The 20650-nt window shown below is 38.3% G+C and overlaps 1 protein-coding gene across 1 annotated transcript in view; it reads left to right on the forward strand.

The window, feature by feature from the left end:
- The first annotated feature begins 6870 nt into the window (after nt 1-6870).
- Nucleotides 6871-20650, forward strand: part of SPTSSB (serine palmitoyltransferase small subunit B) — a 34957-nt gene continuing 21177 nt past the window's right edge. Inside the window, exon 1 of the mRNA XM_037524638.1 lies at nt 6871-7124. The gene's annotated coding sequence lies outside the window, so the exon portion shown is untranslated. The remainder of the gene's footprint in view (nt 7125-20650) is intronic.

Raw genomic sequence — 20650 nt, forward strand, 5'->3', positions numbered from 1 at the left:
TCTGCATGCAAAATAATGAAATTGGATACCTATCTCACACCATGCACAAAAGTTAACTAAAAATGAATCATATGCCCAAATGTATGAAACTAAAACACTAAAACTCAACAAAGAAAATGAAGATTTAAAAGATCAACATACAACACTAACACCACAAGAGAACAAACACAAGAAGATAAACTTCAAATTCATTAATTGTTTTTTTGTGCTTCAAAGACTACCACCAAAAAAAGTGAAAAGACAACCCAGTCAAAAATGGGCAGAAGAACTAAGGAGACATTTCTCCAAAGAAGAAATGCAAACAGCCAACAGGCATATGAAAAATGTTCAACATCACTAAGTATCAGGAAAATGCAAGTCAGGGCCACATTGGGATTATCACCTTACACTAGTGAGAATGGCCCACATTAAAAAACTGGAAAAAACAAATGCTGGCAGAAATGTGAAGAAGAAGGGGCCCTTTTACATAGCTGGTGGGAGTGTGAACTGGTCCAGCCACTATGGAAAGCTGGGTGGAGATTCCTCAGAACACTAAAAATGGATCTGCCATGTGATCTAGTGATATCACTCCTAAGAATCTACCCAGGGAACACAAAAACACTAGTTCAAAAGGAAAGGTGCACCCCTGTGCTTGTTGCAGCACTATTCACTATGGCCAGGTTATTGAAACAACCCAGATGCCCCAAAAGAGACAGGTAGATCAGGGAATTGTGGTATGTATACACAATGGAATATCATTCAATGATCAAAAAAAGACAAACTCATGCCATTTTTGGCAACGTGGATGGAACTGGAAGGCATTATGCTAACAGAAATAAGTCAGAAGTAAAAAGAAAATATCAGATGGTTTCACTTAAATGCAGAATATAAAGAAACTTAACAAAAGAAAATACAGGACATGCAAGTTGACCATGGATCCCTGGCATGCAGCAGGGGAGGGGGAGGGAAGGAGGAAAGGGAGGAGCACAGAGCAGTGTGGTGTTGGTATGAGGGTGATGTGGTGATAGAAGGACTATGGGGACTACATCTGGATGGAGAAGCAAATCACTGTACTAGGATGGGCAATGATGGAAGAAAATATAAATAATAAATAAATGAATAAGACAATCCATAGGAATTGTATAAAACATCAGAAAATCATATATCTGATAGCAGTGGTACATCTAAAATACATAAGAACTTTAAAACGCAACATAAAAAATCCAATTAATAACCCCAATTTAAAATGGGCAAAGAAATTAAATTGGCATTTCTCCAAAGATGTACAAATAACTAGTAAATGGAAAGATGCTCAATAGAGAAGTACAAATCAAAACCACAATGATAAACCACTTCATAATTTCCAGAATGGCTAAGATCACAAAGAAAATTAATAATAAGTGTTCAACATGATGTTAAGAAATTGGAACTTCATACACAACAGGTAGGAATATAAAATGGTGTAACCACCTTATAAAATAGTTTGACATTACTTAAAAAAATTAAATGTAGAGTTATCATATGATCCAGCCATTTTAGTCTTAGATATATACCTAAAAGAAATGAAAACAGGGGCCTCCCTGGTGGCACAAAGGGTTAAGACATAGCACTATAAAGAAATGTGCAGCCACTGCAGCATGAGTTCGATTCCCAGCCAGGAAGCTGCTCCCCTCAACAGTGTATTTCAGTCAGTCTGCCTGTTCTGCTTCCCACTCTGTCTCTGGTGAATCCTCTCACCCCCATACCTCTGGCCTGTACCCTTGTATGCATAAATCTTTATGCTCTTGTATGCAGAAATCTTTAAAAAAAAAAAAAGAAAGAAATGAAAACATATTCACACAAAAATGTTTACATAAATGTTCATAGCAGCATTAATAATAAATCCAAAGTGGAAACAACCTTACTATCCATAAATTGGCAACTCGATCTATGAAATTTGGTATAACAATGCAGTAGAATACTACTCAGCAATGAAGAGGAATGACTCATACACAGTACAACATGAAATTAACAAAATAAAGATTAAAAAAATCCAAGATATCTATGAAGCTGGCTCTTTGAAAAGATTAACAAAATAGACAAGCACCCTTCAACACCAGTTTCATTGAGGGCTGAAACCATAAAAGGATGTTGAATCTTATCAGTGCTTTTGCTGCATCTGTTGAGAGATCATGTGATTTTTGTCCTTTCCTTTGTTGATGATGTATCACACTGATTTCACACATGGAACCATCCTTGCAACCCTGAAATAAATCTCACTTGATCATGATGTACGACTCTTTTAATGTATTGCTGTATTCCGTTTGTCATGATTTTGTTGAGTAATTTTGCATCTGTATATCAAAAACCAAAAAGTTTGGTCCTCCCTGATGGCACAAGGGATTAAGTCTCAGCACTACGAAGCTATCAACAGACACTACAGCCAGGGAGCTAACCTACATGGCACAGCAGACCTTTCCTGTCTCATTCCTGCTCCCCTCAACAGTGTATTTCAGTAGATCCTCCTGCTCGGATCCTCACTCTGTCTCTTGTAAATCCTCTCACCCCACACTTCTGACCTATACCCCAGTTCTTGTATGCATAAATAAATAAAAATAACAAATCTTTTTTTTAAAAAATACAAAATTTGTATTTTTTTGGTTTTGTTTTATTTTGTTTTGTGTGTGTGTGTGTGTGATGCCCTTTTCTGGTTTTGGATTCAGGATAATGTTGGCTCATAGAACATGTTTGAAAGTTTTCTCTCCTTTTCCATTTTATTGAAGAGTTTGAGTAGGATGGGTATTCTTTGAAAGCATAGGAGAATTCACTAGTGAAGGTATCTAGTCCTGGCTTTTTATATTTTAGGAGGTTTTGATTATTGTTTTTATTTGATTGCTCATGACCTGTCTGTTTGGTATTTTTTATTTCGTCCTGTTTAAGTCTGGGAATGTTGTGCTCCTCAGAATGTGTCCATTTCTTTTGGTTGTCAAATTTGTTGCCATATAATTGATCTCATACTCTGTTGCCATATAATTGATCTCATGTCCCTTTGCATTTCAGTAATATCTGTTGTCACTTCTCTTTCTTTATTTCTGGTTTCATTTATTTGATCTTTCTCTCAGAATTTTTGTGAGCCTGGCTAAAGTTTTGTCTATTTTATGGCAGATTATAACACTAAAATACCAAAAATACGTTACATTTCTATACACAAATAATGAAATAACAGAAAGAGAGCTCATGAAAACAATCCCATTATACTCCCATCAAAAAGAATTTAATACCTTGGGATAAATTTAACCAAAAAAGTTTTCACTTTTGGTATCTGTATCCCAAAACCAGAAGAAAATTAGAGCAATTTCATTCACTGATTAATTAAATTTAGTCAAGTCCCTGGGTTTAACAGTGATACGGTTCTTAGCACTTAGTTGCTTTAGCAAAAGCGAAAAGCTTAGTGACTCAGTGAAGAAGAGAATATGTAAGACAATCCCCTCAAATACTTTTTAAATTCTATTGAGTGTTATGAAGTGTTCTACCATGGGAGAGTAATAGTATTTTATGCCATCATTAAATAAGTAGTGGTGAATGAACAAGGTTTAAAAGAAATAAGATATCATTTGCGCAATGTGAAAGTCAACCAGAAAAAAGTAAAAGTTTTCCTCAAATTTTTGTTCTTGCTTTTAAATACTCATATCTGCTACCGGTTTTCTTTTTCCTCTTGTGATATTAATATCAATATAAGAGAATAAGCATTGATACTTAAAGGGAGATGTTGCTGATTAGGTGAAACCGCCTTCTTTCTCTTGTTTCAATTGACTCTCCATTGTCTTTTTTGTCTTCCATGAATAGATTCAAATACACAAAAGGCATTATCTGTTAGCATAGTGTTTGCGGTTGCTTTAGAATAGATGCTGGAGAAAATCTTTTGCTAAACTGGTCTTAACTGCTATTCAGGAGGTTTTTATCTTGTTTTCCCAGGGTCTCTTATTGTTAAGAAGAGTTAGCCTGTCAATGGAAAATTGTGTCTATTAGACATCTCAGAAATTTGTTACTGATAAATGAAACAGCCACATTAACCCCTAAATAAAACAATGCTTTTCCAATTTTTAGAACTATTGGTTCTTGTTATTAATAATGTAATCTTTATTCTAATATTAAATTCTAGAATGTTTAAGGGTTAGGGTTGCTCCACAATGTAAGACTTCAGCCTGAACTCTTATCTGTTCAAGTGGAATAAGTAAGTCAGAGTAGTGTCCTTCATGCTTCTAGAGCATTGTCACATACAAACTCAAAAGCTGTATTAACTGAAAAAGAGAGAGAGGAGGGATGAAGGATAGGGTGGGGACAATCATGCTTTTGCCATCTACCACCTTATAATATGGAGGGACTGAGTTACTTCTAAACTGTATAGGGGGATGGAGGTCTCTCCAAGGCATTCCAAAGGTGCTGAGTCATGATACTTGGATTTCTCTGATTGTTAGAGTTGTGGAGAAGCTGTTAGGTCACAGAAAAGGCTAAGAGAAAGGTTGAATGCCGCTGACCACATAGGGGAAAAGCAAATGTACAGAAGGGAAGTTCCTGAATAATAGTATTTTTGAGAAGGCAGAATGGGGGGAAGGAGGAAGACAAAAAGAAAGGGAAAGAGAAAATTCTCTATAAGTACTCTGTACATGTTATTTCACTTAATATTAGAAAGAAATCTATGAAGTAAATATTAATCTCATTTTATAGATGAGAAAACTAAGATTTAGATACTAGATCATTTGTCTCAGACTCTAGAATTTATTAGTAGAAAAGCTGGAGTTTGAGCCCAGGGCTATTTCATCCCAAAGTCATACTCTTCACCATGCCACCAGAGTCAGATATAAGGGCTTTAGAAAACTTACAATTTCCAATTGTGGAATGTTGTTAATTTTATGCGTATTATATTTTGAGGGTTTGTGTGATCTATATGAACTCTGTCTTTTAAAATTACTGGTTTTTATTTTGTGAGCTGATTCAGTTTTGAGACAGTTTTGTGTTTGTATAGAGAGAATATCTTTTCTCCGTTTCAAGGTGCAAAGATAAATGTGAGTCTTTGTATTTTTATGTTGCACTATATCGTTAAAGATTATTTTTAATGATCTAGGTACTTCTGTCAGTTGTATCAGTATCTCCCCCAAATACCGGTTGGAGTAATTGCAAGGCCTTAACAATCCACATCACAAATCTTCGCTAGGGACAAGATTTATTTCTATACTTGTATAAATGTACAATTGGATAGTGAAGAGGGGTGGGTGTCACGATCTAGGTAGAAAACTAGATAATGAAAAATGGGATATAAAAACAAGTGTAATAATATAGGTCCTTATACAGAATGGGTTTGATGACCCTGGACAAGTCACGTCTCAGGGTTTCTATTTCTTCATATCTCTAATGGGATTGGTCATACTTGCTTTGACAACATTACAACATCCTCCAAAATTGCAACATCCTCCCTCTGGTGTAGAGAAACCCCGCCCAATAACTTGAGTCGCCCTCTTCATAGTACTGGCAGCTTGGAACCTGCTGGAAGGTTGTTAAAAAAAAAAAAAAAAAAAAAAAGCAGAAACCTGTGAGCAGCTGAAAATTTCGCTGTAGCACAATCAGCCTTGGTGGAACCTGTGCAAAACCTCTCCTTCGGCAGTGGGGGCTGACTAGCAGTGTTGTCCAGATGTTTATTAACCAAAAGAGGCTTTCGCCTATTCCTAGGTTTGGGGCGGGTGGAGACCTGAGTGCGGAGATAAGCCTGGGGAGCCGCTGGCGCCTCCGAGCTGTCAGCAAGCAGCCGCCGCTTTAAATCTAAGTGCTCTGCCCTCTGTAGGGAAAGGGTCTGATAGTGTCTCGGAGGCAGGAATGCAGGGAAGGTGTTCTTCGCGCTCCCGCGTCTTTTGGGGAAGAAAATTGAGCGCCTGGAGCGAGCGCGGGGCCGGCCGAGCCGCGGGGGTCCGCGCGCGGCGCGTCACGCGGCAGCTCCCCAGCCGGTGTGTCCCAGCTGCCTTCTTGCCGCAGCCCGCATTCCCAGGCCAGGTTCGTTCGCCGCATTTGTGAGTGAGCGCGCACACACACACACACACACACACACACACACACACACTCGTACCCTGGGCACGACCCTTTCGTCTGTTTCCTCCGGGGAGGCCGCCTTTCCGCGACGCAGCCCCGGCCACCCGGCGGAGGAAGGGGCCGAGGGAGGGAGCAGGGCCGGAGAGACGTTTTGTACGATCAAAGGCACCGAAATGTGCTGCCAACTCTAAAAGGGTTTGCTTTCTTAGTTTTCAATTGTATTTATTTATTTATTTTTTTAACCAACAACCGCAGAAGAAAGCCTGCTCGGCCACTGCTACCGCGGCCGAGAGATCCCGGGTTCCCCTCGCAGACGGCGGCGGAGCGGGGCCCTCTGCTCGGCCTCGCCGCTCTGCAGGGGGTGGCTGCCGGCTTCAGGGTATTCTTGGGCAGGTGAACGTTGGTTTAGGATAAAGCCCTAAAACTGCCAACTGGCACCTACTGTTTCTCTGCCTGCCCCGCAAAGGACGTGTCGGGCTCACAGCCCCGGCGAAGGGGAGGCTCCTCCTTGTCCCTCCTCCCCATCCCAGCCTCTGCTCTGGGCTTTACTGCAGCAGCCGGAGGTGACAGCAACGCCTTTGCCTCCCGGGTTGCTTTTGGAACCCGGGTTTCCCCAGCCTCCGAAGGCGCCCCCTTTCTGAGAGGTTGGTCCCCGGAGAAATGCTAATGAACTGCAGAAAACCAAATTTTAAAATGTAGAAGTTGTGGGGCTGCATTCCTCAGAGGACGAGTCTGATCACACAGGACTGAGGGCGGCAGTGTGTGGGAAATTGAGGCGTAGAGCACAGGGGTGGGTGTCGGGGGAGGGGAAGGGGAGCGGTGCAGCGGCGTTCTCTTCTGCAAGGAGTTGCTGGAGCAGTGCGGTCGGACACAAGTTTGCGTGGGAGTGTTTTTCTTTTGTCAATAATTAATCACCGGAATCAGTGTGGTAGAATTGGAGTTTTAGCAATAGTGCAGAGGGCGGGGCCGAGCACCTAACTCTCTGAGGCTCTAGCTGCCCAGCGCAGAAGGAAGCTCCAGCAGTTGGGGAGGAGCCAAAGCCACCGTGCTCCCCTAAGCCGCGGCGACATACACCCAAGGGGAAGGTAAGCATCTTCCAAAATTAACTGCTTGAACCATAAAGTAGCTTTAGTAGGAAAGAATTCCTGTTTTTAAAGGGGAGAAATTAATGCTGGGCTTTAATGCAATTAAAGCAATTCCTGTTTATTAGTTAGATGCATTAAAATTTTAAGAATTGAGTAGATTTTTCCAATTGCCTTTTACTACGTTAGAAATATATTTTAATATTTTCTCATGATTATTAAGCAGTATGTAATTTCTCAAAGATACTAAAATGAGCATTTATAAACTTCTAAACCCAAAGAGAAAGGTGTATTAACTTTGCTGGGGTGGCGGGGAGAATCTAAAGAGAAGGGTTTCAGATATGAGCAGAGATTCTAACTTTCAGCTAAAGTGTCATTCAATTTGAAGAATTGTTAAATGTAAATATTAGCACTAATAAATAAATGCAAATAAATGCATCAGCGAAGTTGGGAAAGTAGTTTCTCTAAAATAATTTGTGCTGTAGCACTTTTGAATTAAGTAAAATTAAGAAATTCATGTTTATTTTTGCTTTTGTACTTTTTAGAATATTGCATAAACTGATGAGGTTTTTAATAACTTGATTTCAACTTCTGAATTATTTCTATATTTTAAAAATAGAATCATTTTTGGTTATCAGAGGGAACAGAAGAAAGAGTGGCGGGGTGGGGGAGAGAGGCAGATGGGTAAGTGCGGTTTGGTGGAGGAAATTTAAATAAATAATAAAAATTAAAATGAAGTAAAAATAGGCATCATTTAAATGGTTATTTCAATGGCAAAAAAATGGCCTGATTTTAGATTACTGCAACAAATTCTCATGTGAAATGTAATGCCACCCTTATTATTCAAATTTTTCTCTATGGCTATTTAATAACAATAAATTAAGCATTATTTTTAGAGCAAATACATGGAGATTCTAAAATTTGATTGAATGTGAAGCTAAAATTGAACTATTTCTCAATTTCATTGGTTTTCTTAGTACATTGTAAATTTACAAATAATTTTTTGTAAAAACTGACCTTCATAATTCTATAGCTACTATATCATCATAAACATCATCACTGAAAGTTATCCAAATGAAACTCAATCTCCAGAATGGTACTGCTCCATGAAGGAGCTCCATGAACCCCCTCCTTAGCCAAACAATAATAACTAGTAAAAATTTTAGATTAAAAACCATTTAAAGTCTCTGGATAATGACCTGAGGGAATACAAGTATGAAGAAAAATTTATTCCAGACAACCTGCTCATTTCAGCATGAACAGCAAAAGTTAGAAGCACTTAAACCAAAATCCGCTTCCTTGGCCCCCTCTAACTGGATGTGATGGTGCACTGATCCAAGCGGTGTAAACACAGGAGGCTTCTCCTCTCAACCTAAACCTATCAACCTCTCAACCTCCTCTCAACCTCCTCTCCCAGTCAGTCTAGGGCTTTCTTAGGAAAAGCAGGCCACGAGAATCTTATCCTCCTCAACTTTGTTTTATAGAAGCTCTATTCTAGGCAAAAGCAAGTGAGAGGTCTGAGACTTTCTTCCTCCAACCATCACTCATTCTTGAGGCAAAAGAAGGAAGTCAAATAAACACAAATAACCCATTTTAAAATGGGCAAAGGATTTGAATAGGCAAACATTCCTCCAAATATTTATAAACAGCTGTAAGCACATGAATATGTGCTTACTGTCATTAGTAATTAGGGGAATGAAGATCAAAGCCACAGATACCATGTACAAACCAAAATGACTATAATCAAAAAGAATGATAATTACAGTTGTTGGAGAGGAGGTGGAGGTATTGGGACCATCATATATTGCTGGTGGGAATGTAAAAAAAAAATGGCGAGCTGCTATGGAAGATTGCTTGATAGTTAAGTTAAATAGAATTATAATTCAGCTATTCCAGTCTTAGGTATATAAACAAAAGAATTAAAAACTTAAGTCCATGTAAGAACTTGTACACTAATGTTCAATGCTTGTAACAGCCCAAAAGTGAAAACATACAAATGTCCATTGATTGATGATGGATTTTTAAAATGTGTCAATGAATGGAACAATAGAATAACATTCAGCAATTACAAGGAAAAATGAACTGGTACACTCTACAACATGGATGGACATTGAAAAGATTATGCTAAGAGAAAGAAGACCACATATTGAATATTTCCTTTTATATAACATCCACAATAGGCAAACCTACAGAGGTGAGAAAGAGATTAGTTGTTGCATGTGGCAGAAATAGAGCACCCTCTATAGTGATGCTTGCATAACTAAGTATACTGAAAACATTTGAATAGTGTATTTTAAATGGGCAAATTGTGTGGGATGTGAATTATATCTTAACAGATTTTTTTAATATAAATTATCCAAGGCATGAAAAGAAATTTAAAGATGGGTTTAGAACTTGGAGTTCATGAAACTCCATGTAGTCTGCATGAGACTTTTTCTGTTGAGTCACATTGAAATATATAAAATAATTAAGAGTGGCACAAGTGAGACAATTATGTCATTTAAATATATTTACACAGCTGCCCAAGTTTTTAGAAATAAGTCAAATGCCATTAATGCAGTTCTTCGTCTTTTTGGAGTCATCATTCATTTTCTTATTCCAAGCCCAGTAAGGCCATTTGTTCCTAGGTAAGTATAGTTCTTTATCAGATCATAGACCAGTTGTTGAGAGAAGCTGCACTGGGTGTGAGAGGGAGGTTACCTGAATCTCAGTCAAAATGTACTTGTCTGCCAGTCCGATAGGCCTGGTTTCACTGACTAGATTGGTCCTGAAAGTAGGAGTCTTTGGGGTGAAAAGGGAATCAAGAGTTGCCACTATAGTTAGTCCTCATAGCATACCAGTATGTAATTACTAAGAAGTGTCTCCTGTGACTATTTCAATAAAGGAGGAACTGCCCAATAATCAATATGCTGCTCTATTCATCTTTTATGTTTTGAGTTCCCATAAAATGCTTATGCTGTACTCAGAACCATGGAATTTAAGGATAATACTTTGTCCAAAAATGGAATATAAAATTAGTGAGCCTCTGAGTTTCCTGGTGGTAAGCAGAACCTGAACTTGTTGCCAGAAACAGTTATAAGTCCATGACCTCAGTATTTTCCAGTAGAGCTTTATTCTTCCATGTATATAGTTTAAAAAGCATACCAGGGCCTTCCCGGTGGCGTAGCGGTTGAGCGCTGGGTTGCGAAGCCGCCCGCAGCCTCTGTGGCGCCGGTTCGATCCCTGGCTGCTCCCAGGCCACTGGAGGAGGGTCCCACGTGGCGCACAGACCTCTCCTGCCGCCCGCTGCTCCCCTCAGCAGTGTGCTTCGGTCCTTCTGCCAGCTCTGCTCCCTGCTCTGGCTCTGGTGAATTCTCTCACCCTCCCTCGCTTCTGACTGTACCCAGTGCTTGTATAAACAAAAAAACAAACAAATAAATAAATAAAACATGCCTCTATTAAAAAAAAAAGGGGAAAAAAATAAAAAAATAAAAAGCATACCATACTGATAAAAAAAAAAAAGGTGGAGTGGCTCTGTGTGGCTTTTCGCCATAGAAGTTTTTTGAGCTGTCTTGTCATATTTTGTACAATTAGATTTACAAAAAAAATAATTTTAAATGTCCAACCAGTTGTCTATAAAATAAACACATACAGGAAAAAATGGTCATAGTTATTTACTAACAGTGCTTTGATCGGGATTACTTATTTATTCAACAGATATTTATTGCGCATCTGCCCTATAGCAGGACAATTCAGGACTCTTGATGGGTAAAAAACAATACAGGCCAAAATGTCAACTTTTGAGGAACTTACATTCTAGAGGGATGTCAGACATTTAAAAATAATAATAATAATATAGTGATAATAACAATTAAATTATGCAGCATAGACAGGGAGATCAGGGCTCTGGAGAAAAAATAAACAGGGAAGAGAATGAGGTACAATTTTAAATTGGGGCATCAGTCTAAAAAGTAAGGTTATATAATTAGATAATGTAAAGATTATGAACAAACCTGACCACTCTGACTCTGGAATATGCTATAAGGGTTAACCAATTCTAATTTAACCTTGCCCCCTAGGAGCTTTGGTTCTCTGTTCCCATAGCATTATATTGCTTCCTTGAATTTGTTGCTGTCTCTCTAAGGAAAATATTATATTAGGCCCAACACATTCCAAGCAGGCACAGGAAAGACATAACCTAATACCTTCTCTTAAAAAGTATGACTTATGTAAAACACCACTTTATAATAACAAAAATTCTTGCGCAGGGAAATTATCAGCCTGGGCTTTTAGTTTTCTTCTAGCCATTCTCTGTCACTTTGTACTGGATTCTTATAGTCTCCCAGAGAAGTATGTGGAAAATAATCAAAACTCCTTTTCCAAAAATTAATACTTTTTGAAGAGTGAGAAGGTAGGATAGAGGTTGAGAGGGAAAAAAAATTCCAGGCCATTCTGGAGAGGTGAAGGGAGACCAAATCTTTCAGAATATATATAACAGTATGGAATCCCACATATATATATATATACTAGAAAAAGAAGGAAAAGCAACCAGTCTTCACTTTCCCAGACTGTCCTGGAATCCTTACACCGGGAACATGAATTTAAAGATACCAGAGGACACATTGTTCTAGAAAAATGCAATGGGTATAGTAGCTTTCTGGAATAGAACTTTAAGCAAAAGAAACAAGGACTTGATTTTTTTATTTTATATATTTTTACATCATTTTTCATTTTTGTACAATGTATACAATGTATAAAATAGTTATAGTCCCCATAAAATTCCCACCACCCTTGCTTTGATACTACTCCCTACCCTACCCCCCAATCCCCCTCCCAGTAGAGTGTCTTCGGTTTATAATTGCTTGTTTATTTTGATTTTACTTTATTATGATTAATACTTTTCCTGATCCTTTATTTGGGTCTTCTAAATTCCTGCTATGAGTGAGACCATCTGGTATTTTTCTTTTTCTGTTGGGCTTATTTCACTGAGCACAATCCCTTCCAGCTCCATCCATGTTGCTGCAAATGGCATGAGTTGATTTTTTTTTTGCTTTATTAAATTTATTTATTTTTAATAGAGATAATATTTAGATACCCCCATTAGATAGTAACACCATCATGCACCTATTACCACACCACCCGTAGTCCACCACTATAGTCCATTGTGCTTCTTTCCCTCTTTGATCTTACCTCTCCCCCATCCCCTGCCCTCCTTGGTGCTCCAATTCTATAGTCAGGTATCAAAGGTTAGATTTTAAGTTTATCTTTATCTGACCCTTAGTTTAGTTAAATAATAATCCACATTTTAGTGACACCATCCGTTTTTATCTTTCTCCTTCTGACATTTCACTTAGCATTATCCTTTCCAGCTCCATCCATGTTGGTACAAATGGTGTGAGTTTAGATTTTTTGATTGCTGAATATATACCACTTCATATTGAATCACTTACTTGTTTTGGGGCACTTAGGTTGTTCCCATAATTTAATTATAGTAAATAGTGCTACAATAAACATGGGAATGCCAAGTTTCCCTTTGAATTAGTGTTATTAATTTTTTGGATAGAAGCTTAGGAGTGAAAGTACTGGATTGAATGGCAGATTCATTTTTAAAATTTTGACATACTACCCTACTGATTTCCATAAGATATGGGCCAGTTTGCATGCCCACCAGCAGTGAAGGAGGGTTCCCTTTTCCCCCATCCTCACCAGCACTAGTTTCTGGACTTTTCAATATGGGCCATCTCACCCCTGTGGGGATGTTGAAGATGTTAATATTCCAGTGTATGTTCTTGGCTCCTTTGTTACAGATTAACTGTCCATATATGTGTGGGATTATTTGTGGGTTCTCAGTTCTATTTCATTGATCTGAGTGTCTGTGTCTGTTACAGTGACAGGCTTTAAATTATTATAGGTTTATAAAATAATTTGAGATAGGAACATCTGATACCTGTATTCCCCTTTGCAATCTGTAGATTACTTTGATAGGATGGCTATTTTGACAATGTTGATTCTTCCAACCCACAAACAGGGAATATTTTTCCATTGCTTTGTCTCTTCTTCTATTTCTTCAATGTTATATGGTTCTCTTTGAATATATTTTACCTCCTTTCTTAGGACAATGTCTAATTATTCAGGGTCTTTTTTTGTTTAATTGTAAATAGATCACTTTCTTTATTTTCTTTCTTGTCTGTCTCATCATTTGTCTATAGTAAGACAACTAATTTGTGTGTGTTTTATTTTACACCCTGCTGTTTTATTGAATTGATTGTTTTATTTTGTTTTGTTTTTTAAGATTTATTTATTTGTGCAAATAAGAACTGGGGTACAGTCCAGAGGTGCAGGGAGTGAGAGAATTCAACAGAAACAGAGTGGGGAGCAGAACACACAGATTGACTGAAATACACTGCTGAGGGGAGCAGCAGGTGAGTCAGGAGAGGTCTGCTGTGCCATGTGGGTAGCTCCCTGCCCGGGGATCAAACTTGTGCTGCAATGGCTGTGGACAACTTTATAGGTTGTGTCTTAACCCCCTGTGCTACCAGAGAGGCCCTGAATTGATTGTTTTAATTAGTTTTTCATTGAAATTTTGAGGCTTCTCTGTGTATATTCTCATGTCATTTACAAATAATGATAGCTTTACTTCTTCTTTCTCAGTTTGGATTCCTTTTATATCTTTCTCTTGCCTAATTGATCTGGTTAGAGCTTCCAATACTATGTTGAATAGTAATTATGAGAGTGGATATCATTGTCTTGCTCCAGATCTAAGTGGAAAAGCTTTCAGTTTTTCTGCATTGAAAATGATGTTAGCTGTGGGTTTGATATAAATGTCTTTTATTATATTAAGGGGTGTTCCATTTATATCCAGTTTTTTGAGGGTTTTCATCACAAGTGGATGTTGGCTCTTATAAAATGCTTTGTCAACATCTATTGATATGATCATAAGTTTTTCATCTTCCTTCTTATTGATGAGATGAGTTACCTTTGTTGATTTTCAGGTTTTGAACCATCCTGTGTTCTTGGTATGACGCCCAGTAGGTAATGGTGTATGATTCATTTAATGCATTGTGGGATTCAATTTACTAGGATTTTTTTAAAGATATATTTATTTATACAAGCACTGAGGTACAGGCCAGAGGCACGCGAGGGTGAGAGAATTCACCAGAGACAGAGCAGGAGCAGAACAGGCAGAAAGATCAAAGTACACTGCTGAGGGGAGCAGTGGGCGAGACAGGAGAGGTCTGCCTTGCTATGTGGGCATCTCCCTGGCCGGCCAGGGATTGAACTAGCACTGCAGAGGCTGCAGACAGCTTCACAGCTCTGTGCTCAACTGGCTGCAGGGAGGCCCTTACTAGGATTTTTTTAAAGAATTTTTGCATCTGTGTTCATTAGGGAGATTGGTCTGTAATATTTTTGTTTGTGTGTGTGTGATTTTTTTTTTTTTGGTATTTATGTATAAAATCTATTTGGGGGCCTCCCCAGTGGCGCAGCGGTTGAGTGCTGGGTTGCAAAGCTGCCCAGAAGCTGCCCGCGGCCTCTGCGGCGCCGGTTCGATCCCCCGCTGCTCCCGGGTCACTGGAGGAGGGTCCCACATGGTGCACAGACCTCTCCTGCCACCCGCTGCTCCCCTCAGCAGTGTACTTCGGTCCTTCTGCTTGCTCTGCTCCCCGCTCTGGCTCTGGTGAATTCTCTCACCCACCCACGCTTCTGACTGTACCCAGTGCATGTACAAACAAACAAACAAACAAACAAATAAATAAATAAAACATGCCTCTTTAAAAAATAAAAATCTATTTGGGAGTATCCATTCTTTTGCAATATTTTGGAAGAGTTTGAACAAAAAAGACAATAGTTCATTTTTGAAGGTTTGGTAGAATTTGCTTATGAAGTCATGTGTTCCTGATTACTTGTTTTATGGGAGAGATTTGATTAGTGTTTCAATTTCCTTGCTTGTGACTGTTGTGTTCAGGGTTTATATTTCTTCCCTAATCGATGTCAGATGGTTGTATAATTCTAAGAATTTTTTCACCTCTTCAAGGTTTTTGAGTTTGTTCATGTATAAATGTTCATAGTAGTCTTTAATTATCCTCTGAATTTCTGCAACTTCTGTTGTTGGATTTCACCTCTGTTGTTTTTTAACTTATTTATTTGAGATTTCTCCCTTATTTTCTTTGTCAGTCTTGTTAAAAGTTTTGTCTGTTTTTATTTTTTCCAATAACAAGATTTTGATGTTGTTGATCTTTTTATTTTCTATTTCATTTAGTTCTGCTGTGTTTTTTTTATTATTTCTGTCCTTTTATTGCCTTTGGATTTGATTTTTCTTCTTTTTCTAATTCCTTAAGTTGAGAGAGAAGGTTATTTATTTGTGCTCTTTTGTGTTTTCTTTTACAATTTTTAAAAAAGATTTATTTATGCATACAAGAACTGGGGTACAGGTCAGAGATGCAGGGGGTGGGGGTGAGAGGAGTGGGGAACAGTACACACAAACTGACTGAAATACACTGCTGAAGGGAGCAGTGGGCAAGACAGGAGAGGTCTGCTGCGCCATGTGGGTTGCTCCTTGGCCATATGGGGATCGAACTCATGTTGCAGAGCTTGTGGATTGCTTCATAGTGCGGTGCTTAACCCCTTGTGCCACCAAGGAGGCCCTCTTTTGTGTTTCTTGATGTGGACCTGTATTGCAATATAGTACCCTCTTAGTACTGCTATTGCTGCATCCCATGGTTTTGGATACATGTATGCTCGTCTCCTTTTTCTCAAGGTGTTTGTAAATTTCTTCCTTGATTTCTTCATTAACCAATAGTCTTTCAGTAGTATGTTTTTCAGTCTCCATGTATTAAAGGATTTTCCTGCTTTCTTTTGATAGCTGATTTACATTTTGATTAATTTTTTTTGTTTTCTTTTTTTAATTAATATTTTATTTTATATAATTCTTACATCATTTTTCATTTTTGCACAATATATGCATTTGATTCATTTTTGATTTTAGAAGATGCTAAGTATAACTTCAATATTCATGAATTTGTTGGTATTTGTTTTCTGTCCCAGTATGTGGTCTGTTCTGGAGAATGTTCCATGTGCACATGAGAAAAATGCATATTCTGCTTTTGGGGGCCTGAAGTACCCTGTAAATGTCTATGAGGTCCACGAGATCTAATTCTCTGTTTAAGACTAGTGTATCCCTGTTTATTTTCTATCTACTTGATTTGTCCATTGATGAGAGTGGGGTGTTGAAAGCTCCTACTAGAAATGTGATATTTTTTCAATGTTTGTTTTCAGAGTTGATAGTACTTCCTTAGTATATTTTCATGCTCCTTCATTTGGTGTATATATGTTGACATGTGTCTTCTTCATGTATCATACCCTTAATCATTATATAGTGTCCCTCCCTGTCTAGTGTTAACTTTTTTAGCTGGAACTCTATTTTGACTGACATAAGTATGGTATCCCTGCTTTCTTTTAAGTCCCATTTGCTTGTAGGATTGATTTCCAACCCTTATTTTGAGCCTGATATCTTTGGCAACTAGGTATATGTCCTAGAGATGGCAGAAATTTGGATTCTGCTCTGGACAACTGGATACTCTGTGTCTTTTAACTGGTGAGGTCAGTCCATTTACATTTAAGGTGATTATTTATATAAAATAGTCTGTGGCTGCCAATTTATTCTTAATTTTCATGTGTCAATCTATTTCCTTTTTCAGCTGTGTATGTTCCTCTCTGTGGTTTACATTATAAGGTCCTTTCTACATTTCTTGGAGGCAAGCTTAGTGTTTGCAAACTCCTTGTGTATGTCTCTGAAAATGCCTTTATTTCTCCCTCATATCTGAAGGAGAGTCTTTCAGGATAGAGTATTTTCAACTGACAGTTTTAATCTTTAAGTATTTGGAGCATCTCATTTCAGTCTTTACTCTTTCACAGTATTTCTTCTGAGAAGTCTGAGGCTAACCTGGTCAGCGTACATTTATAGGCTATCTGCTACTTCCCCCTTCCAAGTTTCAATATTATTTCTTTGTTCAGAACTCTTGGAGGTTTTTCTACTATGTGTCTTGGTGTCAGTCTCACTTTATTTAGGTATGCAGTATTTTTTTTTAACATTTGTTTATGCATACAAGAGCTGGGGTTCAGGCCAGACATGCAGGGGGTCAGAGGATTCACCAGAGACAGAGTGGGGAACAGAACAGGCAGACCGACCAAAACACAATGCTGAGGGGAGCAGCAGGCAAGACAGGAAAGGTCTACCTCGCCATATGGGTTTCTCCCTGGCCGGCTGGGGATTGAACATGCACTGCAGAGGCTGCAGATTGCCCCACAGCTCAGCACCCAAGCCCCTGCACCACCAGGGAGGCCCTGCAGTGTTCTTTTAGCTATTTGGATTTGTATTTATTCCCTGTTCTAAGTTCAGGAAAATTTCCTTCTTTATTTCTTTAAATACATTTGCTGTTCCTTTCTCTCACTCTTCCCATTCTGGTATTCCCGTTAATCTTATGTTACTCTTCTATATTGAGTAATTTCTGAGAGTGTTTCTTCTTCATTTTTTTTTCCTCTTTCCTTCTCTGCCTGGGTTCTTTTTACAGTTGTATCTTCAATTACACTGACTCGTTCTTCCACTTGATCTGCTCTATTTCCAAGACTTTCTCCCGAATTTTTCAGCTCCTTTTTTTTTCTTTTTAAATCCTGACATTCCATCTATATCTTATTTAAAACTTCATTTTCTGTCTTTAATACATTGATTTCATTTTTTTGAGGACATTCATTTGTTTGTTTTTTAGGGTTATGTTTTTCATTTTTTTAAAATTTGTTTATCATTGCAATTTTAAATTCTGTATGTGATAGGTTCTGGAGACCATCTTCTCTGGCCATGGCTCCTCTCCCCTCAGTGATCAGAGTCTCACCTATCTGGACAAGCAGCTTGAAGAGTCACAGGAAGTCAGGAGACCTCTGGCCACTCCTGCACCTTCCCATGTGTGTGTCTAGTGTCACTGCTCTGGACAGGTGTTATAGGTAGCTTGGCAAGGTTTCAAGGTAGCTTGAGAGGCCTCTGGCTATTATAACACCTTCCCAAGTACAGGGCTAGGGTCTCACTTGTCTTGGTGGCTCCTTACAGGGTCTTACAGGAGGTTACAGGAACTCTGGGCACTCTGGAACCTCTCCTCTGTTGCAGGTCCAGGGTCTCACCAGTCCAAACAGGTGCTAGAGTGGTATCATGGGAAGTCACATAACTTCTGGCCCCTCTGAAGCCTCTACCAGCATGGGTGTGAGATCCCACAAGTGTGGGGAGTTGATTTTTTTTAATCAAAAGGAATATTTTATTTTAGGCATAGAGTATTACCTTTTAAGAATGTCCAGAATCAAGTTAAAATGAATCAGTAGAGTCCCTATTACTGTGACCGTATTATGGAACTTTAGAATTTATTTTTTCAACAGATTTTTGTTAAGCAGCTACTATGTGCCAAGTACTGAGGTAATAATATAGAGGAGGATATTTCTTCAACATACATTTCTTTTTTTAAAATGTCCTGTTTTATTTTATTTTATTTTATTTCATTAATTTTTAATTAATTAATTAATTTATTTATTTATACAAGCACTGGGTACAGTCAGAAGCACGGGAGGGTGAGAGAATTCACTAGAGCCAAAGCGGGGAATAGAACAGGCAGACTGACAAAATACACTGCCGAAGGGAGCAGCAGGTGCAGCAGGAGAGGTCTGTCGCACCATGTGGGACAATCGCTGGTGGCTGGGGATTGAGCCCAGCGTTCAACCACTGCGCTACCAGGGGAGGTCCTATTTTATTTTATTTTTTAAAGATTTGTTGATCCATATAAGAACTGGGGTACAGGCCAGAGGAGTGGGGATGAAGGGATTCACCAGAGACAGAGTAGGGGGCAGAACAGGCAGATTGACTGAAATACACTGCTGAGGGGAACAGCAGGAGAGTCAGGAGAGTTCTGCTGTCTACTGTGCCATGTGAGTAGCTCCCTGGCCAGGGGTTGAACTCTTGCTGCAGTGGCTGCTGTTAGCTTCATAGGTTGTGTCTTAACCCCTTGTACCACCAGGGAGGCCCCTCAACATACATTTCTTTCTAGAGGTTTCATTATATGCATTTTGCTGCAAAATAGTTGAAGTACACAGTGATGAGAACAAGAACCTTTTGACCTGCCTGTTTTGGTGCACCCTTCCAGACTGAGTTAAGGGACTTTAATGCTTCTGAGTACCCCACTCTTCACTGTCATAATATTTATCACATTGTGTGAGGATGCTTATGTAACTATTAACCCCCCATCTAGAAAATGACAAAGACCATATCAGTATTATTCATAGTTTATTTAGTTTGTATTTATAGTTTATATAGTTTCTCCTACCTGCCTGTTGAATATTTGATTAGATGAGTGGATGGATGGATGGATGGATGGATGGGTGGGTAGGGTGGGTGAGTAGATGGATGGGTAGATAGACAAATGACTGGATGGATGGATGATGTTTTAGGCTATGGACTCTTTGCACAGAAAGGCAGTTTGGCAGTTATTAAGAATGTGTGCTGTACTATGAGAGTTTAGGTAAGCTTTAAAATATCCCACTTCAAATTTCCTCATTTATAAAATGGGTATAGAAATATTAAATCAATTAAAAATAATAAAAGGTTAAAAGAAGAAATAATGCTCCCATTATAGTGTTGGTAAATGAACATATAGAGATTAGTTAGGAAAGTTCTTGAAAGTTAGGGACATTGTTGATCAAAAAAAAAAAATCTGCGATTATTACTAATCTAGAATGGCAGTTTCCTGGTTGACAGTTTGCTATTCAAATAGTTCATCCTGACATTTCAAATTTATGATAAGATCAAATGTTTTCTATTAGAAGTTTCAAGTAAAGAGCATTTTGAGTTCAAGATTTCTAAGCAGATTAAAAAGATAAACTGGGAATAAATATAAATAGGACATTGAAGAAGAAATAAAATAACAGAGAAGGAAGGGAAAAAGTTCAAGAAAGCATTCCAAAGCAACATTTCTGCCTTTGTACCCACATTCCTCCACAAATAGCCAAATTACCGGTTCATCTGTATTTTGGAGTACACTTACTGTGCCTCAGAATGCCATGCCTAATAAGCATCAATGATGCAGAAGAAGAAAGAAAAGTGAAGGAAATATTATAGAGTCTTATTTAAACCTGTTATATTTTTGTTTCCTTTTTTTAAGAACCCCTTTTTTGAATAAGAACTTCATATACAGTTATCTATCACTTTCTCTTCTAAAGGAAGTAAAATGTTTGATCTTTGACCAACCTGTGCAAACCAAGTGATTTTAATGCTTCCTGTTCTTCTATCAGAAAGAATTCTCTTGGCCTCTTCCCCAACCATGGGGGATTCTGTTTATTATTATTGTTATTATTATTATTAATCTTCTAAGCATAATGAACTGCCTCTCCTTTACTACCTCATTCATAGAAGAGTAATTTGCATCTTCCAAAATTAGCTTAAAGTCACTTTATTGATAGAAAAAATTAGACATAGAAAGAATATGTAACTGATCCAATACTCAGCTACAGCTTTATTTATT

The sequence above is a fragment of the Talpa occidentalis genome, unplaced genomic scaffold, assembly GCF_014898055.3.
Source record: "Talpa occidentalis isolate TD23 unplaced genomic scaffold, MPIMG_talOcc4v2.1 talOcc4.4, whole genome shotgun sequence".
Classification (NCBI taxonomy): Eukaryota; Metazoa; Chordata; class Mammalia; order Eulipotyphla; family Talpidae; genus Talpa; species Talpa occidentalis.